The sequence below is a fragment of the Ornithorhynchus anatinus genome, chromosome 20, assembly GCF_004115215.2.
Source record: "Ornithorhynchus anatinus isolate Pmale09 chromosome 20, mOrnAna1.pri.v4, whole genome shotgun sequence".
NCBI classification, from domain to species: Eukaryota; Metazoa; Chordata; class Mammalia; order Monotremata; family Ornithorhynchidae; genus Ornithorhynchus; species Ornithorhynchus anatinus.
Genome location: NC_041747.1, coordinates 7,786,631 through 7,813,636, shown reverse-complemented (window position 1 = coordinate 7,813,636; position 27,006 = coordinate 7,786,631). Strand labels below are relative to the sequence as shown.

Sequence of the window (27,006 nt, the reverse complement as noted above, 5' to 3'; positions counted from 1 at the left end):
GATTACATCTGGGCCTTGTTTATCACAAATTCACTTTCTGTTTCCCTCTCTTTCTTAGCTTGTTTTGTGTGTTGATGCTGTCTTCATTTGGTTTGCAATTTGCTCTTGGGAAACTATCAGGTGTGGATCAGAAGTCATATTCAGTCATCAGACCTACCCCCAAAATATTGATTCTTCAACCATATTTGACTGGACAGTGATGCCCTCAATAAGTCCTATTGAATGGATGCCCTCACTTGACCTCAAGTGAGTAGTGGAAACCAGAGATGTTTATAGGAAACTTGTCATTTTGATCATAAAATTGTGAATCTTTAGTGGTAGAAAATGGTTCATGAAGCAACATGGCCTAATCAGAGCACAGAACTGGTGGTCCAGAGACCCGGGTTCTAATCCCAGCTCCACCACCTGCCAACGTGACCTTAGGCAAGCCACGAGACTTCTCTCTGCCTCAGTTTCCAAAGTTGTAAAATGGGGATTAGACCTATTCTTTCCTCCCACAAACCTTTGACTGGGACAAGGACTGGGTCTAATATGCATATAGTTTACCTCAGGGCTTAGTACAGTGCTTGGTACCTAGTAAATGCTTTACAAATACACGTAGTAGTAGTTTTGGGGAAACAAAAAAGAATTTTTGTTAGCTTGACTCTTGGTGGGCTGAGATCTTGTCATCTTCCTCTACTGTACCGTCCCAAGCGCTTAGTCGATTAGACTGTGAGCCCGTCATTGGGCAGGGATTGTCTCTATCTGTTGCCGAATTGTACATTCCAAGTGCTTAGTACAATGCTCTGCACATAGTAAGCACTCAATAAATACTATTGAATGAATGAATAGTACAGAACTCAGTCCACAGTAGGTTCTCACTAAATACTACTGAATGATTGCATTTATTACTGAGAGATTCCCTTCTCCTCTCTTTCCCACATTCCCTCAGACCTTGCGCTGATCCTAGATAAGAGTGTGATTTTAGTAGGATATTTGGGAGGCTTTAGCTGGGCAGAGACACAGTTCCGTCAACCAATGTGGTAGAATGCTTCTCTTGAGGGTTGAGAGGCCCCTGGACACTCAGTCTACATTCAGAATAACTCTAACCCCAGAAAGACTCCTTGTAGACTGGGATAGTTGGGCCAGGGCTTTTTATTCGATCCACCAAGGACATGGATATGCATTATGGGCAACACTTCCTGGAGTACTTAACAAGTCATGGCTTCCGAGCGTGACCAAGGCCACGCAATTGGATTTTCCTCATCCCACTACAGCTTTTGGCTTATGAGCAGAGCATAAAACTGGCTTCTGAAACTACTGACATTTTCTTTTTTTTCCTCCTCTAACCTAAGAACTTAATCTAAACCAAACTTCATTTTCCCAAAGCTTCTCTTTGTTCACTAAGGGGGCAGTGTATTTTATGGGCAAGTGATGACTCCCTCGGGTAGGGTGGGGGCAGGGGGATTCTGACCAACGCTGTTCTTCAAGGAGGGCCCTCCATGACTTTTGTCGTCTAGGGTCAGAGGACTGGTCCCCACGTTCCTGGGAGTGGGGGTGGAGAGGGATGTTCGGACATAGCTCTGTTCCTCTCGCAGCAGGAGCACACGGTAACTGGGGAACTTCAATGTTAAGGTCTGCTCTGTTAAGAGATTCTGGAATTTTAGTCATGCTAAATTGCCCTGTCATTACAGGGCCCTCTCCCTGCTCAGATCTAAGCATACCCCCGCTGATTAGAAATGTGTCAGATGCTGAACCCCTGGAAAAAAATGCTAATGCCCCTTAAACCACTTTCATGTGGTTGAAACTCCTGCATTTGTCTCTGAGCCTGCCGACAGTGCCAGGGAAGCAGTAGCAGAGGCCACCTCTTCTTTGTGAATGCTTCGTGCACTGCAGGAAGCAAGAGAATTCACTTCAACTCCAGCCAAGTCAGTGGTTTAATCTCTGTAAACATGTCTTAAGTGCTCTGCCTCTTATCTTTAGGCCATGGCATTCATACCAGAAAGAATGGTTCAAAAGCTGCTCGGCAAACAATATCACAGCTCTGACAAGAAACTGTTCATTAATCATTTTCAGTTGCTCTTCTTTCTTTTGACCTTATTTTATGAATCCAGCCATTCGCCATCTAGCCTGAAAACGTTGTCTTTGCCAACTGGGTTATGACAATATGATCTTCTGGTTGGAAAGATAAAGGAAAGAGAGCGTGCAATTGCCCTTTTTTCATATTTTTGTTTTAGTTGAATTAGTTGTGGAAGGTGAGAGGTTTTTCTCTATTTATTGATCTCTTTGGCCACTGGTGATTTGTGGGGGGGAAAAACTAAAACCAAGTGAGGTGTGCGGCATTGCAAATACTGAGAAATTGCAGGTCGGATGATGAACTCTGGGGCTAGGAAATCGTGTGGGGAAAGATCAGTGTTTAATTAGGTCAGTGGTTGTGAGTTGTTTCAAATTACCATTTTAAAAGTTATTTTTTTTAGTTGCTTTAAGCAACCTTTGTATTAACCAGCTAATGATTTGGGGAGGGCTGGGTTTGAGGGGGACTATAGACCCAGTTAAAGGGCACAGAGTGGCATGTCTCCTGAGGCCTAGGAGTATTTTTTAGGGAGAAAGTTCTACTGGAAAATTCCTATTTTGGCCTGAATCTGCCTAGAGAAAATCAAACCCTCAAAGCTAAGGGAACGTTGGCCGGGATTGCCCTGTGAAAGCTGAACAAATGTTTTTGAAGTTACAGGCCACCAGTCCTGTCTCAAAGCCCACTCCCTAAATCTGGCTTCAGCATCTTGTCCTGGTCCAGTCAATCAATGTAATCCGTGGTTATCCATGAACAGCTATCAAGTGCTAGGCACTGTACTAAGTGTTTGGGAGATACTACAGAAGTAAAATGTGTATTTCCTGACTTCAAAGAGTCAGTCAGTCAATCGTAGTGATTGAGAGTTTACTGTGTATACAGCACTGTAGTAATAATAATAATAATATTGTTGGTATTTGTTAAGCGCTTACTATGTGCAGAGCACTGTTCTAAGCGCTGGGGTAGATACAGGGTAATCAGGTTGTCCCACGTGAGGCTCACAGTAAATCCCCATTTTACAGATGAGGTAACTGAGGCACAGAGAAGTCAAGTGATTTGCCCACAGTCACACAGCTGACAGGTGGCAGAGCCGGGAGTCGAACCCATGACCTCTGACTCCGAAGCCCAGGCTCTTTCCACTGAGCCACGCTGCTTCCCAACTTAGCACGCTGTACTAAGCACTTGGGAGAGTACAGTATGACAGGGTAACTGACACATTCCATGCCCACAACAAAATTACAGCTGTCAATCTAATGGGGAAGGCTGACAAAATTTATTTCACATAGTGAAAGCAGGAGGAAGGAAGTAGCTGAAGCAATGGGAACACATCTGTGTGAAATAGATGAACAAATAGCAATGTACAGATAAATATATGAATAAAATATTTAAATAGCTAAAACATCTATCTGAACCATCCATATTAGTGCCCAGCAAGTCTGAAGAGTCCTGGCAGGCAGAGAGGTGAGGGGAGCCATGGAGAACTCCCAGCATTTCAAGGCTGCACTTCTCAAGTGGGCATGTCCCTACAACCAATCAGGAGGCAGGCACCTGGACATCATTTATAGAAAGAAAATTTCCATCTATACTACTGCATCCTAATACTATAGACTGCCTCTCTGAATGGCAATTAAGTACTTAAGTACTGTTACCTCCCCCTACCTGAAATTTATTTTAGTCCCTTTCTTGCCTCACTAGATTATATGCTCCTTAAAGGAAAGGATTGTGGCTTCTAACTCTATTGTATTTTTCCTAAATTCTTAGTACAGTGGTCTGCATGGGGTAAGTGCTCAATTAATGCTTTTGATTGATTAGTAGCCCTGTCATTGCTGGCAGTGAGATAGATTTTTAGAGGAGCTAGGAATAATAGAATTCTGCTCAGTCTTTTCCTGGAAGACTCAGCCCCTTTTTGGTTACCTGGTGAAAGGTTGGTGGGCAAAGCCACATTTTTCCAAAGTTATGGTGATGGTGGTGTTCACTTCAGCTTCTAAGAAAAGAAGTTTAGGTTTCTGAAGACACATAATGTCTAGTGGACTTCCAGGTGTATACTGTCTTTGGCTGTCTGTCAGGTAGCAAAGACCCCGATGGCTTCTGTGCCTTCTGCAAACTCCTCCATCACCAACAATACATAACTGATGGCAGAACAGAAAATCTCTGTCAATTAAGTGCTGATTGCACTGGAGTTCAGTTTAGTTCTGTTTTCCATGACTTGTCAGTGGATCTGTTTTACCCTTCACTTATCTCCTCCAGCAGTTCTAAACCATCTTCATCCCTTTATAGGTTGGGGATGACTGTAAGCTCCTTGTCTAAACTGTAAGCTCGTCTTTTTATTGTTATATTATACTCTCCCAAGGGCTTAGTACAGTGCTTTGCACACAGAAAGTGCTCAGTAAATTTGATTGAGTGCAAGATTCTTAAGGCTCTGCGCAGGCACACTGCAGGAGTAGTAATTTCTGGGGAAAAACAACAAGTCCTTGATTTCAACACATGTGTTGACAGCAGTGCAGAACCGAGGAGCGGGATGGGGGAAGAGGAGAAGGACTAGGGCCGAGCACCAGCTTGGAATCCTACCACCATCACCCCCTGAACACAGCTACACCCCAAGTCTATACAGTAGCAGCACCTGGATTGCATCAGCCTTGGACAGGGAAGCCTGAGGAATGATCAGATGGGCTTGAGCTAAATGCCTGTCTCTCCTTGTGAGCAGGGAACATGTCTCCCAGCTCTGTTATATTGTACTCTCCCAAATGCTTAGTACAGTGCTATGCACACAGTAAGTGCTCAATAAATGCCATTGATTGATTCATTGATTATGCAGGCCTCCACCAAACTAGAGGTCAGTCCTGAACAGTTTTTCAGGACCTCCTCCCCGCACCTTGGCACTCCTGAGCTGCAAATTAGTCTCCCTCTTTGAGCAGCTCCTGATTATGTTTTTTCGATCTTATCCTCAGTAAGTGTCCACTTCTATATTTTTACTTATGAAATTATATGTACTTTCAGACATTTGCTTAAGTTGTGTTTTATCCGGATGTGCTTCTACTTACTGCCTCCTGCTTTTACTAGTATTTTCCTCCAGCTTTCACTATCTGTAACGGTCTTTTCATTCAGTCTCCATTAGATTGTGACCTCTTTGCAAGCAGAGAAAGTGGCTTTCTTTTGGACTGCTCTCCCAAAGGCTTGGTGCAGCGCCTAGCTCTCAGTAGTGCTCAACAAATGCCAGTGACTGACTGAGAGCTGCAAAATGGCAACAGGCTTCCAAACAGCAGCTGAGCAGTTGCAACCACAATCTAAATGTCAGTTTTAACATGTATACAGTGGGGAAAGAAACGCTAGTAAAACCTCCTTTTTTTGCCACACCCAGACACAGTTTATTGTCTCCTCCTAATGAGGATAACTGAAGGAAAGGCAGAGAAATTAGCCCTTATGCACATTTAATGTTTACACTTAATCCGCCTTTGACCGGACACACCCTCCTGCCCCTGGCAAAAGGTTTTCAATGGGCCGAGGGTCTTAGCCTTGTGGCTTTAAGCCGCGATAGCCCAAGGCTGAATTTGTTTCTCGGGTATGAGGTTTCACCATGAAACCTGGCAGCACAGATCTGCAATAGAAGGAAAAACTGAATTTTGTGTTGGGTGGCACCTGCACAATTGGCCTTACGATGTTTCCAGCGAGCTTACCAGGAAAAAATGTGTTGCCGGGATCCAGCTGGAAGCGAGGGATGGATCAGCAGCACCAAAATAGGATTGGACTCACGGTATTTGCTCTGCACCTGATTTATTGTTTTTTCTTGCTTCTCCTCTTCCAACTGGAAAGATTAAGAGCTGATGACACCTTAATAAAAACTTGGTATGGCAGCCTGTTTCGAAGGGGCTCTCCTTGCAGAGTTTACGCTTTCTGAATCTTCTTCCTCTGTTTCTCACATTGTCAGTGTTTCTCTTCTCTGTTTCTGATTACGACGGGCATTCACATGAAAGTAGGCTTTTTCATTTCCAAGTTTGTCTGCTCCAGGCTGCTCGTTCCACACCCAGAGTTGTAACTCCACTGGTTGACAGAGCTGATTATTGTGGAAACGAGTGTAACGTGGCCAAGGGTGGATTATAGGTGCTCTTCTCCTTTCTGAACTGCTGCCTAGGCCCTGTGCTTGGGGAGGGTGTCTCTCATGGTCTGAGGTATAAGGAAAGGTGAAGTCAAGGACTACAGTCTCTTCCCGTCGCTGTTAGCTGTTGAGGCTTGTTTGTGGACCACCAGCACCTGCCGGGACATAGGTGTGGTCGTGACTGACCCCCTCCTGGTCTAACCCTAGTCGACCGAAACAGGGGAAAAGGGGAAGTGAAGGATTACTCCTGAGGTCTGGAATACTCAGATGGGTCCAGCCCTTTCCAATTGTCTCTTAGGAGCCTGATGTGACTTTGTTGAATTATTCGGTCCCAAATGCTGCCAGGTCTGGCTCATTAGAGTTGATCAAAGCAAGCGTGATTCCTTACTTGATCAGAAAAGGTGAGGATTGCTTTGTTCATCCCCAAAGCTATGTCTCTTACTAATATGCAACTCACCCCTCTAAGTGAGGAGAGGTAGGAAGAGAGGAGTGTTTAGCTTAAAACTTAGTTGGCTAATGGGCTTTCACCAGGATCCATCCTGGTGAGACAGGCATGCTATTTCTGTTGTAAAGAGTTCCATTTCACCTGCCCAAATGACACAGAGCAGGTGAGTGGCAGAACTGGGACTTGAACCCACATGCTCTTAACAAATACAGTTATAATTACCAGATCACGGAGGACAAAACTCATGATGCCTGCTCTCTAGGTTTCTGTGTTCAGCTGGTTTAAGGGTGGAGTGTAGGAAATGGAAGAGAAACAGGTGGCAGTGACCTCTTCCCAAATTCACATTTTATACTCCTGGCTCTGCCATCAAACACAACCACAACTGAAGGTGTTTGATCTGTGTATTCTCATCTGTGAAATGGGTACATAAAAACCCTTGAACTCAGTTTAGCTGCTGGGAGAGTGGCTAAGATCTAACAGGTGCAGTATCACTGCAACTACAACTGAGGAAATTGATGCTCTCTGAATAAATAACTCAGCACGGTCTTTGATTGGATAAGTTGCATGTGTTCAGAACAAACTGATGCTTTTCTAGATTGTTTTTCTTCTTTTACTTTCACAGCAAATCCAAAATCTGAATAGGACAGAATTCCTCTTCCTCCATGGGCATGTACCAACTTCAGTTGGTTTTTCTCCCAAGTGCTCATGATAGTGGTCTGTACAAAGTTAAGTGCTCAATAAATATCATTGACTGATTTCTGGGATTTCAACCCAGTCTATATCTTTAGCCACCTTTTGTTTTCAAAGATCGCTCCATGGATGATGCCACCCTATTCCTGCATGAGACTGGGGTGTAGTAGACTGGACTCCATTCCACACCGCTTTATAACCCTTCAACCTGCTGTGGAACTTGATGTCTTCTTGTTACCATACTTTGTCAGTCTCCCAAAGCCACACTGACTTTTTAAATTTTGTGTGCTTCTTCTTATTTCCCTTTCCTTGTTAGATAGGTTACAGAATTTGGTGACCATATTAAATGTTGGATTTCTAATGAAAATCTTTGCAGGCAGGACCTCAGTTTTCTTTCGGCTTAATGTCCATCCAGGACACCAAATCAGCTCTGCAGAGCTGTTTGTAACCATCTGCGTGTCTTCGGGCCTTTATGTTTCCAGGACACTCATCTGTGTACTGCATTTCTTGAGTGCCAGTCTCTGTAGATTTTGGGTGCTGCTCTTAGTTGAGTTGGAAGAATTTCCTGGTGGAAAAGAATTATATTCTGACTCCAGCTTTCCAGTCCCTTTTCATACCCTCAGTGAGGCAGTACAGGATAGGTTAATAAGGAGAGGATCCATCATCCAGCTCTGTGATGATTTACAGGGAGTCAGACAGGGCACCTTCAACTCTGCCTCAGCCACCCAGAGGAGTTCTTCAAGATTCTGAGGCTTTTCAAAAACACCAGGTTAACATTTATTCTACTTTAAATCTTGTCTTGTCCTTAAATCCCAATGAAATGCTGATGGTAAAAGCAGATTCAAGTAAAACCTACACTCCTATTCAGCCTCAAGTGCCAATTTCCAACCATTTTCCAAAACATACAATTTTATCTTCCAAATGGGAATTGAAAAATGAAGTTTCAAACTTTCCATTGACTAAATTGGTCAACTCTTAATTATCCATTATAATGGAGGAAGGACCTGGTACAGGTAATACAAAAAAAAAGGAAAAATCAGATAATGGGATTGGTGAACATCCATTATTAGCCCTAAATGACCTATTGATGATGGAATTAACCACTAAGTGAACATTAATATTTTCTGTTTTTCCTTATGTTTTATTTGGTTTTCCTGGAAATCTGGATTTATGGGACAAATGAGTGTTTATTAAAGTGGAATACTGCCTTTCTCCTACCCAGTTTTACAGAAGAGGTGAAAGGTGGGAAGCTCCTTAGGAGACCGAGATCAAGATATATCCATCAGTGTCAGTGGAACAACTGCAATTTTGAGGCCAAATGATTTTTGCAAGCTGCCAGGACGGCCGGCTCACTTTGTGATTCTCCCTCCCAGTTGCTTTTCCGGGAGAACCATTTTGGAGGCGTCCGATTGCCGGTTACTAACTTGGATTGCTTCCCAATAATTGTATTAAGCAAGTCCCAGTGGTCTACTTGTCAGAGGAGCCCTGAAAAATCCCTAACCACATAATTCACAGAAGAAGGGAGAGTCTCTCCACCCTCTCCCCAAAATTTAAGTCCTAAATTGATCGTTCGCCACCATTCTTTCTTCCTATTTCCCTTGGGGTTGAAATCCAGATAAGGAGGGGCATCCAAGATGTGCATTTCAGTTTCACTTACTCTGCAACTCCCAAAACCGCGTGTGTGCCTCTTGTAACCAGTTTTAATGTGCCTGATCTCATTTACAGCGTGCACGCTCAGAGCCAAAATGTTGGCTGTGTGTTCTCGTCTTTCCAGATCCTTCTACAGTATGCTGGTCTCACTTTCCCCAGAGATCTTTTACATCTATAATAAATCCTTATCAAGAACCACACTGATTTCTTCTTCCTTTCTCTCATTTTTGCCTGTGACGTAGTCAGCATGTTGAAAATCCCTTTCGCATCAGCATTTAGGCAGCAAATAATTTTTATTTCTGTCCGGCACGCACATTTGGATTTGCTATTGCACTTGAGCAGTTGGTGTTTACTGGCAGCAACGGGAACAAAATTTATAGCAGTAAATGGAAGCTAAATTCTCATGCTGGCTTTGTGCTGAAGGGCTTTGTGTTTGCCATGTCCTAATTGTGAAAACAATATGTCCAAGATTCTGCCTTCATCAGCATTTTAACATAACCATTTCCATCTGGTCAAAGAAAGAAACTCAGGCCTTGTATTTCCATGACTCCTAATTCCACCTAAACACGTAGATAACAGGCACTGGGACTAAGGAGAAGCCCAGACGTTGGTTGACTCTCTCACCCTCTTCCGGCAAGGATGGCTTTGGGATGTGTGGCTGACCCTAGATAGAAAGCATCTTCTCTGTTTGCCCCTAAAACAATCACTTCTAAAAGCAGTGCAGAGTGGGATTTCTTTCTGGAGTATGTGGATTCATGGGCACAGGAGCATCAATGCTGCATGGAGACTGAGCTGTCAGAGAGAAAACCGACCCTAGAATGTCTGGATTGGGGAGCGGTGGGGCAGTGCCGACCTGGCTAGTGAAATAGGGTGTGTCAGAGTAACTCTTACACAGTCATAATTTTATTTATTGAGCATCCACTGGCACTGTGCTTGGTCAGTTTGTGCCGATTCCTCAGACCCATGGGGCCTCGGGGCTCCACCCCAATAATCTGGGCCTAGTTGGGTGTAGAGCTCGACCACTAATTTCTTAGTATTTGCATCTGTCAGTTCAGTTCAGTCTCATGTGCCTATTGTAGTTCTTCAGAACCAGCAGTGGGGCGGGGGGTGGAGGGAAACGTCCATAAGCAGGTAAACTGTTTCACTGAAGTGGCGTCTCACTTCAACGGATTCCTTTATATTATATGTTATAAATTACTTATTCGTATTAATGTCTGTGTCCCCCTCTAGACCGTAAGCTTATTTTGGGCAGGGAACGTCATTGCTAATTCCGTTGTTTCATACGCTCCCAAGTACTTAGTTCAGTACTCTGCATATAGTAACCACTCAGTAAATATGATTAATCGATTCTGGAGATTTCAAGTATATGGACACTGTACATCATCAAAGGCCCCTTTGCCTGAGTTGCGTAGACTGACTGATGAAGCGTTTCACTCCCCGGGGAAGCAGGCAGTCCCCAACTGGACTCTGGTTTTAGATCGGAGGACCTGGCTTTAATCCTGGCTCTGCCATTTTCATTCATTCATTCAATCGTATTTATTGAGTGCTTACTGTGTGCAGAGCACTGTACTAAGTGCTTGGAAAGTACAATTCAGCAACAGAGACAATCCCACTGCGTGTCTAAAACTGAATTTGCCAAAATCAGGGACGGTCTCAGATGATTGAGGAATCAATTTATGAGGCTAGTAGCTTGCGCAGCAACAAAATGGGGCTTCACCCAGAGAATTTCAGTGCAATCCCTACTAATTTCAGATATTAGAAAAGTTCTCTCTTACAGAACAGATTTAGCAGGGGTAATAAATGGCCAGAGAAGACTGAGCCCCAAGTGGGATGGGGACTGTGTCTGGTGTGATTGTCTTGTATCTACCCCAGTACTTTACACATAGTAAGAGCTTAACATATACCACAGTTATTAAAGACTTCTGGGATAGATCCAGGCATTCTGCAAACTCCACGAATAGTATTTTTTTCAGCTGGTATTTTATTCGGAGCCAGGACAGACACCTTGAAGTTCTTTTGAATTTGAATAATTTTGTGGGTCTTGGTTCACGTTCCCCATATTGTTGTAATATTTGTGGGTTTTCACATGTTATAACAACTGGGTGAATGCTACTGTGGTCAATTTTAATAGGCATTAATGCACTGTGGAGCTTACAAGTCAGAACTGTTTCACATTAGACATAATTTTACAGCAGACAATTTTATAAGGAGAATGGAATGAATCAAATAGAGTCATTTGAATTCAAATATCTTTCTCCATTCCCTGGGTTCCAGTGGAATTGATGACAAGCCTAGAGAAGCAAGCTAGAACAAGCAGACCAGAAAATTAAATTCTATTTCTCACTTATTGTGGTAGAGAACAATTTTAGGAACTGTAATATCTTTTTTTTATTTTTTTTTCTTTCTTCATGAGGCCAACCTTGGTATTATAATTAAGAATGGAAGTTCGGGTAACTTAATAAATAAGCTTTAGAATTAAGGAGCTGGGAGGTTCCTCAGGTGTTTGCCTCTATGCAGAGTGGCCATAAATCTGTCAAAAAGTTCTATCCTTTTCTTCACACTTTCCAAGGGAAAGCATTCTTAATCTGGAGCAGAGTGTCTTATAACACTATGTGTAAATTCTTCATTATGCTTACCCTAAATTCATCTTGCCACAATTTATTGTACTGCCTCACAGCATTGTCAGGGGTAATAATAATAATTATGGCACTTGTTAAGTGATTACTATGTGCCAAGCACTATTCTAAGCACTGGGGGAGATACAAATTAATCAGGTTGGAAACAGTCCCTGTCTCACAGAGGGCTCACACTCTTAATCCCCATTATACAGATGAGTGAACTGAGGCCCAGAGAAGTGAAGTGACTTGCCCAAGGTCACACAGTAAACATTTGGCAGATCCGGGATTAGAACCCATGACCACCTGACTCCCAGGCCCATGCTGTACCCACTAAGCCATTCTGCTTCACTAACCTTTATGTATTTGAATTATTATTAATGAAGACTATTATTATTATTATCAATAATTTATTAGTGCAAAGCCCTTGGGTAGACTCAAGAAAATCAGATCAGGCACAGTCCTTATCCCACATAGGGCTAATAATGAATCCCCATTTTATAAACTATTAAGAGAGGACAATGCAACAGAGTTAGTAGGTGCATTCCCCACCCACAGGGAGCCCACAAGGAGCTGACGGTCTGGAGGGGGAGACAGCGAATTGCGCATATGTACGAGAATGCATGTGGAGGAAGCAGCGTGGCCTAGCGTAAAGAGCACGGGCCTGGGAGTCAGAGGACCTGGGTTCTAATCCCGCCTCTGCCACTTGTCCGCTGTATGATCTTGGACAAGTTACCTAACTTCTTTGGGCCTCACTTCCCTCATCTTTAAAATGGAGATTGAGACTGTGAGTCCCATGTGGATCATGGGGTGTGTCCAACTCGCTTAGCTTGTATCTATGCAGAGTTTAGGACACAAAGTGCCTGGCACTTTGTAAACACTTAACAGGCACCATAACTATTATTAATGATTTTTTAGGCAGCACTGACTATCCCAGCTTGATCCAGCCTTTCAAGCATAAGACAAGGTTATTGCTTCACCAGGGTCAGCTCTCCAGCTGAGAAGTTCACAGTCCTTTTCTTGGCCAGTCACCAGCTGTCGTAGCCTTATCACTGGAGAAGTGCACCAGAACCATTCGTAGGTGAACAGTGCATCTGTCCACAGTGATTTTAGTCTCTTCATACCTGCAAAGTTGCTGTCAACTCAGCATGACTAATTAATCAAAATAGTCTCATCACCAGCTAGAAAGTGGAAAAACAACCATATATGTGTTTGCTCTGCTCTGCTAGACTTCATATATGCACATATGGAAATGGTATTTAAGCACTTACTCTGTGCTAAGCACGACACTGAACGCTGGGTAGCTACAGGATAAGCAGGTCAGACACCGTCCCCTGTCCTACATGAGGCTAACAGTCGATCCAAGTACATGGAACAGAACAATTCCAGAAATTTTATCTGTCAGTAGTATTTGAGTGCTTACTGTGTGCAGAGCACTGTAATAAGCACTTGGGAAAGTACAACAAAATTGGCATGCTCCCTGCCCACCAGGAATTTACAATCTAGAGGGGAGACAAGCACAATGCTAAAAATGTAAATCACACTGTAGCAAACCTCATTAATTTGGACTCTAATATAGATGCCCCTTGGATTTGATGATGAAGCTCCAGGTGGTGAGATTTTAACCTTGGGCTCAAAAGAAGACATAATCCAATCTGAATTAGTGAAAAGTCCCAAATGGAAAGTATTTGAATGTAACTTTACCACTGTTGGATTATAAATTTATATATGTGGATTCTACTATAGAAATGCCTCAGCCTTGCTGACTAGCAAAAAACTGCTCTCTCTCTCTTGCTGTGTTAAGTCTGGGGTGTGAAGGAAAGGAGGAAAAGACTTGAAAAAAGATCATTTTGTTAGGTCATCACCATTTCTAAACAGGAAAGAGATTTGGTTTCTTGGACTCGGTGACCTGTAAAATGGGTTTTTGTCACATCATCTAGCGTTCCGGTGTAAATTCTTTGTGGGCAGGGAACATGTCTACCAACTCTCTTATACTGCACTCTCCCAAGCATGGAGCAGCCCAGTAAGTGCTCAATAAATATGACTGATTGAGTACAGAAGCTGCGTGTTGACTTTTGAAACTGCAGAAATCACCCCATTGTATCTAAAGTAGGATGATTCCAGCCTCTCCAGAGGAGGGATGGCTAAGTGATAACAAACACTACTTTCTCTCATCACGCGTCACCCAGAATTGTACACCTGCTGGGTTTGAGTCCTTTCAAAGCCTTGCAGCCAGCTCAGGAATGCTGCTTGTGGAACCAGAGTTTAAGCAAGCAGATAATGAAGGGAGAGAGCTGCCCAATGACTTCACAAGGGATTTGCATTGTGCCTAAAAGCGGGAGCTGGTTCCCAAGAGAAGGCTCTTCTGTTTTCACCCAGAGTCGAGCAGATTGCAGGCCCTCAGCAGGAATCTTACAGGGTTCCTCTCCCAGGGAGGCCGCAGGAGGGGTGGCCCCGACAGTACATCACATGATCACAAACAAAGGCCTGGCTCATGTTGCCACTTCTCCTGTCGCAACATTCACCTTGAAAATTGCCCAAGTCTTGCTGTTTGCAGTAATCTCTAGGCGAGGCTAAGGAGAGAGGAGGCCAGAGGGAGAAGCGTTCTGTATAAAACAACAACAAAAAAACCCCCTCCTCTCATTATAACAGTAATAAAAGAGGAGAAAGTCGTGTGTTTTTTGCATAGCAAATTCCCACCTCCCCACCCCCACCTCCAGAAGTACAAGAGTTCACATCCTAAATTCGTTAGTGTGTCTCTGAGAAGGTCTTCTGTATCTCGGAGGCAGTGTGGATACTGTTGTATTGTGGTGGTTGCCATGGTTGCTGTGGTAAGTACTCCGCATAAAAACCTTGCTGGCCGAAGCTCAAATCAGGCTAGCCCTGGGGCAGGCTTAATTCGCTCAGTGGTCTTGCGAGGAACTCCTCTGAGCATATTATTATTATATTTCTCAGATTAATCTGGTCTTTACACTAACAGTCTGGGCCTTGGCCAAGTGCATTATCATTTATAATCCGTCTTTGTTTATGTGACAGGCATCCAGAAGGACCGTGCACCTTCTGAACTGAAGCCATGAGATCATGAGTCTTTTAATTAGGGCACGCAGCACCGCCCATCCCCTTATTCATTTCAGTGCCTCCAGCAGATCCCTCGAATGTCTATCCTTGGGAGATTTTTGCTTAGGGAACAAACAGCGTTAACGCCTTGCACTGCTGGGGTGCAGGAGGAGAGGACTGTTTCCCTGCTCTCTATCATTTTTCTCCCCCACCCCTGCCCCTCCCTCCATCTTCTTCCCCTTTCTCTCTCCTGCTCTGTTTCCCCACTGCGTGCCCTGAATCATCTCCCCGTCAGATGGTGGCAGACCCGTTTCATCCCTGCGTGGACCAGGTTCTTCTCTCCCTCTGACCGTGGCAAAGCTTGGGTCCCACTGAGCCCGGCATCTCTTGCCTCTCATCCTGTCCATAATAATGGAATTTGTTAAGTAGGTACTTTGTGCTCTGCTTCAGGAGAGATGCAAGGTGATCAGATCAGACGAGCCTCTGTCCCACCCAGGGCTCACAATCTATCTTATCCCCATTTTACAGGGGAGGAAACTGAAGCCCAGAGAGGTAAAGTGACTGGGCCTAAGTCCCACAGCAGGCAAATGATGGGAGCTGGAACTCAAAGTAGAACCACTGGGCCTTGCTGCTCCCATGCTGGCTGGATCTCTGTCTTTTCTCTCCTCTTCAGAGCCCCCTCTTGCTCCGGGTAAGCCTCTGATATGCCTCATCTTGGGGCTCTCTGAGCAAAAGTACTTAGTACAGTGCTCTGCGAACAGTAAGCACTAAATAAATATGGTTGATTGAAGGCTCTGATAAGCTGAGTGTCTTTCTTGCTTTTTTTTTCATCTGCCACACCCATGGTTAGTCCCAGGCTGGAGGGAAATACTTCTCTGTCTACCCAGTTGATCAAACACCAACGTATGTGGTGCACTGATCTGAATGTGTTAGGCCAGGCACATTCCTTCCTGCAGCGATGATCAAGCAAGCTCTCCTGTGTATGATGGCAGCCCTTCCTTCCATCCACACCAAAACCCTTCTGTCCCCAGACAGTAAGCCCTGCTTCAGTCCCAACAGCTTAGCCAAAGAAATTTGAGATAGCTAATGTGGGCAGGCACCAGGCAGACCTATTTTGTTTCTGATTCTGAACTTGCCGTTGTAGCACACCCAGGTTTCTTCTGGTCCACTAGTCTCTAGTAACAAGAGTCAGAGCCAGGATTAGAACCCAGATCTCTTGACTCCCAGTCCTGCTGTTCTTTTCATTTCATAATTGTGCTGTATTGTAGTTGATATTTATAATATGCATTTCTTGTTTTAAGTTGTTTCAGTGTACATTCAAGTATTCGTTCAGCTATTTTATCCTGACATTCATACTACTTCTGTTTTTATTCCCCATACTTCCACAACTTGTAAATTATTTTTAACTTTTTTGTAAACATTTGTTTCCTAAAAATCGGTCTTTCTCCTCTGCTGGAGTGTAAGCCCTTGAGGGCAGTGAACGTGTGCCTGCTTCAAATGTACTTTCCCAAGCACGTAGTACAGTGTTTTGTACTTAGCAAGTGCTGAAGAGAGTGTGTGACCTAGTGGAAAGAACATGAAAATGGGAGCCAGAGGACCCCAGCTCCATCATGTGCCTGTTTTGTGACTTTGGGAAATTCACTGAACTTCTCTGTGCCTGTTTCCTCATCTTTAATATGGGAATAAAATACCTATTCATCCTCTCGGATTTGAGGAGCCTTATATGGGACAGTCACCATGTCTGACGTGATGATCTTGAGTCTGACCCAGAGCTTAGACCGATGGTTGGAAATACCATCATATAATAATAAATGTCATTGATTAATTCATCTAAAGACAAGGTGTCATTTACACTCTTGTCCTGGACCTTCCTACTTCTGGCTGGGGCAGTCATTGTTTCCCTGTGGTATTCGCTGTCTACAGAGTCTTACTGAGGCAAACGGAGGCCATTTCCTAGCCAAAACACTGCTTTCGCCACATCATTTTCCTCAGGCTTTTGGAAGCTTTCTGATTTCCAGCCTCCTGCTCATCTCAAAGCAGGGGGTTTGTGAAAAACGCTCTCTAGGCATTGTGGGTTTTTACAGGGATATCCTTTCTTTCTTTTTATATGTTGAATTTGCAGAGCAATCACAGATTTAAATTTTAAATACACAACTGGGTATATTTCCATGGCAGTAATAATACAGTGCAGCCATTTAAAGGAGGCTCAGCTCATTCAATTGATGCTCTTTACTGAACATTTACTGTGTGCGGAGAACTGCATTAAGTGTTGGGAGAGTACAATAGAGTTGGTAGATATGATTCCTAGGACCCCTTTTTGATACTGTTACTCTTTGTGTAACATTTTTCTCCCCTTTTCAGCCACAGCTATCTCATCTGCAAATGAGGTTAATATTTTTTGATCCCCATTTATCAAAAAATGATTATCAGGAGAACTATGAACCTCAAGAAATAAGTGTTCAGTGGATATTTTTGTGGTGCTCTCTGGAACAAGAAATGTGGTGTAAAGTGAAATGAATTAGTCTATGCAAGTTATCTAAGCTTAAAAAACGCACAGTGGAAAATCTGTTATTCTCCAGTGTGAGTTATTTTCTTTCAATTCGATGCCTTCAGCTTTTTTTGTAGCAAGAGACCTTGAAATGGCTAAATAATCAACCTGGATCCGCTAAAGATCAGGCAACACCTTTCACATACATGAGGAATGCACAGTTCTTGGAATAAGGAACAACATTTAGAACCTGGCACAAGAATCTGAGCTCAGTGTTCAAGACTTAAAGTTCTTATTTAATGTGGTTTACAGTCCTGTTCTTCAGTGGGAACTGACTGAAGAATCACTCCACCATTAGAATAGAAATAAGAGAAGCAAAGTTGGGATTTAGAGATTGGTAAAGTTGCTCTTCCCCAAGGAAGAAGTCTGAAATCTCTCCTATGTAGTGACCTCAAGTAATGTGTGAAGGCCCAAGGCAGATTCAAGTTCTTTCCATTGCGTAAGAGAGATTAAACTTAAAAGAAAGAAGGAAACTGCTCTCCAAAGAGCCTAGAGGCAGCAGTCATCTAATGGAAAGAGCATCAGTTTGGGTGTCAGGAGATCTGGGTTCTAGTCACCCAGCCTGCAGTGTGACCTTGGAAAAGTCACTTGCCCTCCCTGAGTGCCTCAACTTCCGCCTCAGTCAAGTGGGGAAAATGCTACCCACCCCACTCTACCTCACGGCGATGCTTTAAAGACCAGAATAAGATACATAATAGGAAAGCACTTTGGAAAAATAGGTGCTCTCCAAATTCAGGGTGTTATGAGATGATATTATTTTTATTAGCACCCACTTATTCTTTTCATTATGGGGTCTTAATAGCTCTGAGGGGGCAGTGAAGATTGGTCCATCACCAGGGAAAAATTTAGAGAGCCAGTGGTGACAGTAGCCTCATCCGTCTGCTGCTCACAGTCGGGGCAGGGGAAAGATTGTCTCTGGAACAGGTGATGGCTGAGGAGAGTTCCTCTAAGGAGGCTCTACTTGAGGAGCTGACAAGGAAGGGGAAATGAGTAAGGGTCCTGGGACAGTCATATGGCAGCCACCTGTGTAACATCTTCCCCCAGCACCAGTGATAAAGGTGAAAGTATCTTAAAAAGATCCCATGCGTTACCATCAGTTTCTCTTATTCCAGTTTGTCTAGCTTTTCCTTGAGTTTGAGGCTGTAACCTCCATTGCTCAACTAATAAAAACGATTATTAAAGCACAAGGGAAAACACAAAGTGCTTGTAACACTTTAATAATACTTTTCACATTCAGAGGTCCCTTCCCTCGAGGATCTCAAAGCCTCTTTCCCATAGAACTATTAGTCCCAGTTTACAGATGGTGAAATTGAGGCATGACAAAATGTCATTACGCTGCATCAAACCAAGCACTACTTGTTCCCACTTAAGCGTTCTCTAGTGTTACCCTTGGGCCAGTTAGTGAGTGTGTGTGTGTGTGCGTGCGCATGCGTGCACGCGCGTGGGAGTGCCAACTGTAGACTGATCACCCTTCGGGATTTTGAGGGAATTAAGGACCTCTTCCTTGAAATCCCAGCTACTGAAAAATTAACTCATTTTGTCTTGGAGTTACGATGCCTCTTTTTATTCTACATCTGTTTATCTGGGGGAGGCGATGAACTTTTGTGTACATCAATTAGTAGTATTTGTTGAGCACTTACTATGTGTAGATCACTGGACTAAATGATTGGGAGAGTATAATACAATTTATATAGTACAATATTCCCTACCCATAACGAGTTTATAGTCTAAAATCTAGTCTAGAGCTACAGTCTAACATCTATATGACATATTCATAGAAATCATACATACCTCTACTTAGTAACAATGATAATTGCAGTGCTTGTCTTTTTTTTATGGTATTTGTTAAGCACTTACTATGTGCCAGGCACTGTTCTAAGCACTGGAGTAAATACAAAATAATCAGGTTGGACACGGTCCATGTCCCACATGGGGCTCACAATATTAATCCTCGTTTTACAGATGAGGTAACTGAGGCACAGAGAAGTAAAGTGGCTTGCCCAAGGTTACACAGCAGACAAGTGGCAGAGCCAGGACTCTGCTGATCCTTCTGATTCCCAGGCTTTATCTGTGCTGCAGCCACTAGGCCACACTGCTTATTATGTAGAAGCCAGTGAATTAACCAAGTGGCAGAGCTGGGATTAGAACCCAGGTCTTCAGATTCCCAGTCCTGTGTTCCTTAAATGCTGTCTCCAAGTTCAGCTAAGACATTTGTTTTCATTACCCAAGTTATATACTGATGAAAGAATTTGGGACCGTTCTTCCCACAACATGACTCTTCTCTGACGTAACATGATCAACGAATTGGCGCAAGTAATATTAATAATGGTATTTGTTAAGCACCTGCTATGTGCCAAGCACTGTTCTAAGCACTGAGTGCTGTTCTTCTAAGGAAGAAATGGTTGTTTGTGGAGGCATTGGTTAAGATGTGATGATTATAATAATGAAATTGTAGTGTTAAGCACTGTGGTAAGTACTGGGATTGATTCAATAGAAGCAGATTGGACCCTGTCCCTGTCTCATGTGGGGCTCAGAATTTAAGAGGGTAGGAGACTGTGTATTTTATTGCCCTTTTACAGATGAGGTAACTGAGGCAGAACAGTTAAATGACTTGACCAGGATCACACTGCAGACAAGTGTGTGACCAAGTTCTCTGACTCCCAGGATGTGGTCTATCTACTAGGCCGTGCTATTACACTTCCCACTTTGTCTCTGCCTGACTCTTCTATATAGTACATTTGTGTTTTTTGTAGCTTTATGGTATGTAATACAGGCAGATGGGAACAAGTGGCTAAGGTGTAAAACACCACCATATTAAAGGAATTCATATTAAAAAGTCGTCATGGTGGTATCCAATCATCTCCCCCTAATCCACTATCCCCCACTAAATCAGCAGTTGCCAAAAGGTGTTTTTTGCCTAACATGAAGCCCATTTAGAACACAACCCCCACCGTCCAGTAGAACTCCCTCCACCCCTTTAGGGTTGAAAACACAAGTGGGGCGACGGGGAGGTTATAACTCGAATGCAGTCGCATAATATTGAGGGACCCTTAACTATGACTTTATTGCAAAGTTGTCAATCCTTCCAGTTTTGTCAGGGCTGTTATTTTGCGAGTGATGATGTTCAGTCCGCGCTGCCTCTGACCAGTCCAGCTGGAATGATAGGAGATGCAAACTTTGACTTCTGCAGCTGAATGAGATATTGTTGGGCAGAAGCGTGTGGGCGGTGAGTACAACAAACAGCTAAGTGTCAGCACAAGAAGCAAACATTCTCCTTTTTTCCGCCAACGTGGTTTTTGACGTAATGAGCATCGCTCTCAATTTTCCTTGCAAATAGGCCCTCTGGTGACCATGGCAACTGTCATGCTCAAAAGATGCCCTGTCAGGAGCTCTGAAAGGCCTGGAAACATTTGTATTAGACGGTCACAGCCATGCTAGCTAATGCTTAGCAAATACAAAACTCGGCTGCATTTGTCAAAATGAAGAACACAAACATTTGTGTTCCATTAAACAGAAATTAATAAGACTCAAATAGGAAGAAACCAAACTGGACTGTTTTTTTGTGTGTATACAGCTGTGTTATGAAGTAATACAGGGAACGTTCCTATGAATAATGATTGCACATGTGTGTTCAATTTATTTCTTTTACTTCTTATATAGTCTCCTTTTAACCCTTTTTCTCTATAGGCTTTTCTGAAATCAATCACAGCTTCCACAGCCGGCCAAGACAAGGATTTTGATGGTTCCTTTCACACTATACGGCCCCAATAGCACTTCTATATTTCAGAGCCACTTTGGGTCACTGGTAAGTTGTTCTTTTGAAAAATGTTCTCTTCCTTGATGACTAAATACATGTGTCTGGTGGTTTGTCTTTACCAGGGATTTTTTTTTTAATTGTATATCTATAAGTAGAGTCTATAAATTAAGAAAGTAATCTGAATTCTGCTGTCAGCCTAGTTGAGGGAGAAAAGAAATGATATCCCAAGTATGGGGCAGAGTCTCCCTATATGACAGGGGTCTCTCCTCCCACCTCTGGTCCCACAGTAGAGGATAGAATTCAAAAGTTCTAGTCCATGTCTTTTCAGGGAAAGTGGAAAAAACAGAAGTGCATATTTCTCAGCCCTCAGGACACCGGAAGAAGCAGCCTGACAGATTCTGGCCGTTCTTGCTTTCTTCAGTCAGATTAACCTTGCTGCCTTTCTTGCGAGGAACTAACAAGGAAAGAAAAATTACCTGTCATTCTGGTCCAGGAAGGGACTGGGCTGTTTTCTTTTTGGGTGTACCAACATTGAATTTGTTTTTTGTCCGCTGTCTATAATAATTCTATATTTACTTTTCTCATGATACTATCCTCACTTTATAGGTCTCAAAAATAATTATCCAGCTAGCTTTATTTCTGTGACACTATCTCTGTGTGTGTGTGTGTGTGTGTGTGTGTGTGTGTATATGTATATATGTGTATACATACTTTTTTTTTGGTGTGTGTGTGGTCTCCTTTCTCCAGAGTTGGTCTTTCCAACAGTCTGAAAGCTCAGTTCCTTGTGCCAGGCTTCGTTCCTCCTTTTCATTCTATCTGTCTTCCTTTTTACTGTATGAAACTCCTATTATCCCCCAAACCTCAACCTTTCAGGCCGAACTGAATAAGACCCTTGATCACAGACTGAGTGGGTGGGGGTATAGAATGGAAAACATTTCTTTCTCTCTCTCTCTCTCCCTCTCTCTCCCTCTCTCTCTGTCATTCTTAAACAGGAATTTTTGGGATGCTGTTAGCAGACATTTATCCATGCTCTGGAGCTCTGCAAAGAGCCCGGAGCCAGTTTGCAAGATACAGATGCATTGGGGATGAGAATTGGTATCCCTCTTCCTCCCGGTTTGAACCTGCTGTTAGAGAGGGGGCATATTGTAGCTGCCTCTCCCCACCACCCCACCTCCCACCCCGTCCCCAGTAGTGATTGGCACACTTCATTATCAACCATGCAGGCATCAGGAGGGCACTCAGACATTGGCCCAATTTGGATTCGCCAGAGACTGTTTTCCTGCCACCTGGAACCAAACGAACTTCAACTCCAATCCAATGCTTTTTTTTTTTTTCAAAGTAATTAAGGATTCAAACCAAACAATAACAACCTCCTCCGGCACCCTCAGCCCCCACTTTGTCTTGTTCTCTTTTTGGCTTGGCCAGGGTGGCCATTTGCCCGGATTTATACCAGACTATCCAGTTTTCAGCTGATCTGTTCCTTGTTGGTATGGATATGGTAGCAGATGCCTCTGTGTCCAGGATTTTTATCTTCAGAGTCCAGTTTCTCACTGAGTCTCACGGTCTCAGAAGCAGGTCTGTGTCCTGAGGGCTTTGCAGGGTCCAGAAACATTCTGCCTCCCAGCCAGAGAAACACTCTAGGTTTGGTCAGACTTCTGGAAAATATTCCAGATGATGCCACTTTATTGTGCTACATGCCCAGGGTAACGCATGTCGCTGTGGACAGGCAATGAGTCTGCTTATTGTAAGGTTGTAATCTCCCAAGTGCTTAGTATGGTGCTGTGCACACAATAAGCGCTCAATAAATATGATTGAATGAATGAACGAAACATCTCGTGCCCCTGGGTGTCTGGTATTGACCATTGCCATCGATGGCCGCCGAGACTTGGTGCAGCAGTGGTCCTTCGTAAAACTCTTCTGCCATCTTTGAAATAGGCACATTTTTAGTCCCTGGTGCTGCAAACCCAAGCGGTATCCCTCTTACGTCTGCACATGATGATTCAGCTGGTCCCTAAGAAAACGGCTTTATAATTGTCGAGATGCCAGTGAATTATCTGTGCCATAGTTTTCTCAACTATACAATAGGCATTAAATAAAACAGTCTCCCCCCACCTTAGATTGTGAACCCTGTGAGGGATGGGGACTGGATCCGCCTTGTATTTACCCAATGCTTAGAACAGTATGTGGCACATAGTAAGCACTTAGTACATACCACAATTATTGTTATTAGTCAAGCAACACTTACCAAGTGTTGCCCTGTAATTACAGTTAGTAATGTCCCGATTCATCAACATTTGTCATTTGAGTATTCAGTTTAATATCACATTCTGAAAGGTACCTTTCTTTTGTCCAGAAATAAGGACAAGATAAGCAATTTTTCACCAACAGAGGAAGCTCGGGACAAAGAGACACAAGGTACTCTAGGCATATTTTAAAGTTCCAAAGAAGGCTCTTTTGAAAAAATAAAACTCATTTAAATGTTTCTAGGAACCCAACTGACCAAAGCAAGAAAATCTTATATTAAGTGAAGAAATCTTGTCCTTAATTTACCCCACTGTTTCAATAATGTTCCTTCTGTGATGTAGAGTGTTGGAACCTAAGCATCACAGGCAAAGTGATGTTTTATTTCTATAATTTATTGTCCCAGGGGAGTTCTACCAACATGTAGCATCTGCTTCTAAGTAAAGGTCTGTGTGGGTTTTTTTGGGAGGGGTTCTCCCCTCCCTCCCCCCGCCAACTTGGTCTTCCAGCTGTGATGACTGAGGCATGAAGAGGTGAAACTGAATTGACTTGGGTCAAGGTTAAGGGATGGTGTCAGCTTCAATTTTAAATGTCTTTGCCTTTCTGTTCTCCTGGAGTCCGAACAAAATGTCATTTAAGTTGTAGTGGGTTCACTCCATTTGCTTTCTACTGTTTGGTTTTAAAAGGAAGACATGACTCTATTAATGATGGCTGGGAGGTGACAGAGTAAAGCTGAACAGCTTCTTCAAAACTGTTACAAACATCTATGAATCTGCACCAACTAGTCCTGAAAGCCCTGGCTTGTTTTCTCAGTACTGTGTGAAGCAGCTTGGAGTTGTTACAGGCTGGTCTGTAAATGTTACTTGAGGGACTGTTTAAACTTCCAGTTATTCACCCACCAGGCTTTGCATTTGAATATTGACAAATGCATGTATTAGGCCTGGATGCTAAACCAATCTTTAGAGATTGCTAAGAAATAATTGTTAGCCTGGGGAATTAATCTCTCTCAAAATCAAATAAACCTGGTTGTTTGGGATTTTCCAAAATACCTAAAAAGACAAGTCCACATTCTTGAGCAATGGCCTGTAGAATTTCAATTTGAAATACAAGAGCGTGTTTCACGTAAAGCATCTGAAATAGGTTAGCTCTTTTTCTCCTTTTAAATATTTTATTTCCAGCCTGCCCTGCTCAAGCTGATGGGATCTCCCCATTGGCAACTTTGGCATTTATAAATAAATATATGTGTGTCTTGGAGTGGCAGAGGTATGAATTTGTAAAAGCAGTGTGTTTTTTATCTTTGGGTGTGGCTGATGTGATCAATGTGTGCCTAACAAACCCCTGCAGATTTTGTGTATATACAAGGTTCTCCCTTGTGGCACTGTTGCATTAACTTCCCACTGTGTCCGCTGGCATTTTTGTTTCTTCTTGGTGCCATGATCTTCCCAATGTCTCTGATCTTAAAAAAACAAACACTAGTTAACCTCTCTGTTTCCTGGGCTACGAGGACAGGATAGTATGGATTAAAGATAACCCTAAAATAACTTAAAAAAGAAGTATTTTGGCCAAAAGTCCAGTCCCTTCCTCACCAACCCTTTTCCCAAGGATGTCTGGAACCCAGATGTTCTACCTGGGAGTCTCTCCCTGGGGATGGACGTTCTAAGCAGTCAGCCAGGGAAAGGCTCCAAGAAGCCTGGAAGATCCTTATAATAAGTGAGGTGCAAATTTTTAGCATTTTGCTTAACTAAGAGATTTCTACCTCCGATTCATCTTTCAAAATTAGTATTAAATCCCCAAATTCGGTTTTAAAATTTTTAACTTTCTTAACATATGTCCCTGTCCAAATGGGCCTAAAAATCCATCATAATTCTTCCATGGCCCACTTTGACAGTCCACCCACCCACAAAAGTGCTAATTGATCACCTCTCCCTGTCAGTTGATTCAATGTGGATTTTGAATGTAACACCTGGCAAGTTTGACCACTTTAAAATATCAAGTAGGATTTTTAAAATCTTTTTCTTTACCCCCTCTGAGGTATTTTCCTTCTCCCCATTTTGTAGAAAGTCTGGCATTTCCTTGGGTCAGCAAAGCAAAGTCCTGTCTATCTCCCCCACTAAACTGTAACCTCCTTGAGGACAGGAATCGTGTCTACTAATTCTGCTGTACTCTCCCAGTGCTTAGCACAGTATCCTGCACCCAGTGGGTGCTTCACTAAATAAGATGGATTGATTAGAACTTTTGCCTCAAAGCCAAGGTTTGGACTTACACTCTGGATTGGTGCTGGACTCTGGATATTAAGCAAGGCCACTGTTGAATAGCCAGGGGGACCTGAGATTAGAATAGATCAACAAGCACAGTGGAGAGAGAACTAATAAATAGATGTAGAAGTATTCAAGTGGTTGTGGGAATAACACTGCTTCCGCCCCCGGTTTCATGACCACTGTTGAATGCTGGCACTTGTGTTAGCAGTACGATTTTCCCTACTACTCCCTCTTCCTTCTGCATCACCTGTGCACTTGGTTCTATACCCTTGAAATGCTTTTCATTCAGTCATATTTACTGAGGGCTTACTTTGTGCAAAGCACTGTACTAAGCGCTTGATATTCACCCAGCTCCACAGCACTTAGGTACATATGCGTATTTCATTTTAATGTCTATCTCTCTCTCTAAATTATAAACTCTTTGAGGGCAGGGATGGTGTCTACTAATTCTGTGGTATTCTTCTCCCCCAAGCGCTTAGTACAGTGCTCTGCAAAAAGTAAGCACTCGATAAGTATCATTGAATGATTGATTAATTAATAGGCAATCGGCGGCGAATGTGGCAAAACAGGGTTATAAGTAGAGGCCGGCTTTCTCATTTCCAGCCCCTCCCTCTGCCTTTGTAGTTCATCATGAAACACCACCACAGATGGAATTAATACTTGGACATGGCGAGGAGGAGAAGGAGCAGGAAGTGATAAGTACAGGGGTGGGTATAGACGGAGGCTGCTGCAAGGGTGAGGAGATAACAGTAGGAAAGGAGGGGGAAGAAGATGAGGTCATGTTCATGAGAGAGAAGTGAGGGAAAATGTTTGTGATGAGGATTCAAAGAGGTTGAGAAGTCTTTTTTTTCTTTTTGGTAGGGAGAGAGGGCGGTTAATTTCTTTTGTGTCTGATGTGGTTTGTATTTCCCTCTGGGGATTTTCCAATGGAATTTTGGAATTCGCTGTATGCGGGGGATTTTTGTTTGTAGTTTTGTTAAAAATAGGTTTCATTCTATTAGCAGAACAGATGTCATTTGGCTCAGATAACATAGCCCAAAATTTGACTTCTGTAATTGGCATAAAACATCCCCCGTTACCTATACCGATTCAGTCAAAGTAAAGAAATCAGGGCATTACCTCCTCTTTGCATCACCATTTTCCCAGCCTTGTTAGAGTTCTCCAATTGGCCTGAGGTTTAGGAAGTTCCAGAAACACGGAAAACATGAGTCGGGCTCAGCATTAGCTGAGAGAAATGACTTTTGCCTGGTAGAGGAATTTTATGGAAGAACTTTTTCAGTCTCTCTCTGCCTGATCACTCCCTTCCCTTATACTTTCTTGATGGTGCTAGATAGTAAAGGAATTCCAGAGCTTAGGACTAGTAATGGTATTTACGAAGCACTTATTTTACCGCGAAATATTGTGATTAGCCCTGGGATTGGATACACTCATTGCCCCCACAGTCTCAGAGAGGAAAACTGAGACCCAGAGTGGTTCAGTGGTTTGTCCGAGGTCACACAGAAGGCCAGTGACAGAACTGGGGCCACATCTTAAGACTCTTGAGTCCCAGTCCTTCACTTTTTCCACACTGTGTTTATCAGCTCCATTTACTATTGCCCACTCCTA

General features: G+C 43.1%; 1 long non-coding RNA gene across 5 annotated transcripts in view; it reads left to right on the top strand.

The window, feature by feature from the left end:
• Window positions 1-27,006, top strand: part of LOC120639053 — a 210,315-nt gene that overhangs the window by 154,162 nt on the left and 29,147 nt on the right. For 4 of the 5 annotated variants that reach the window (XR_005661224.1, XR_005661223.1, XR_005661221.1 and 1 more), the window contains exon 4: window positions 20,833-20,950. This is a non-coding gene — a long non-coding RNA (uncharacterized LOC120639053). Of the gene's footprint in view, window positions 1-20,832; window positions 20,951-23,255; window positions 23,318-27,006 lie in introns of all 5 variants that reach the window. The other variant, XR_005661222.1, reaches the window with a different exon arrangement.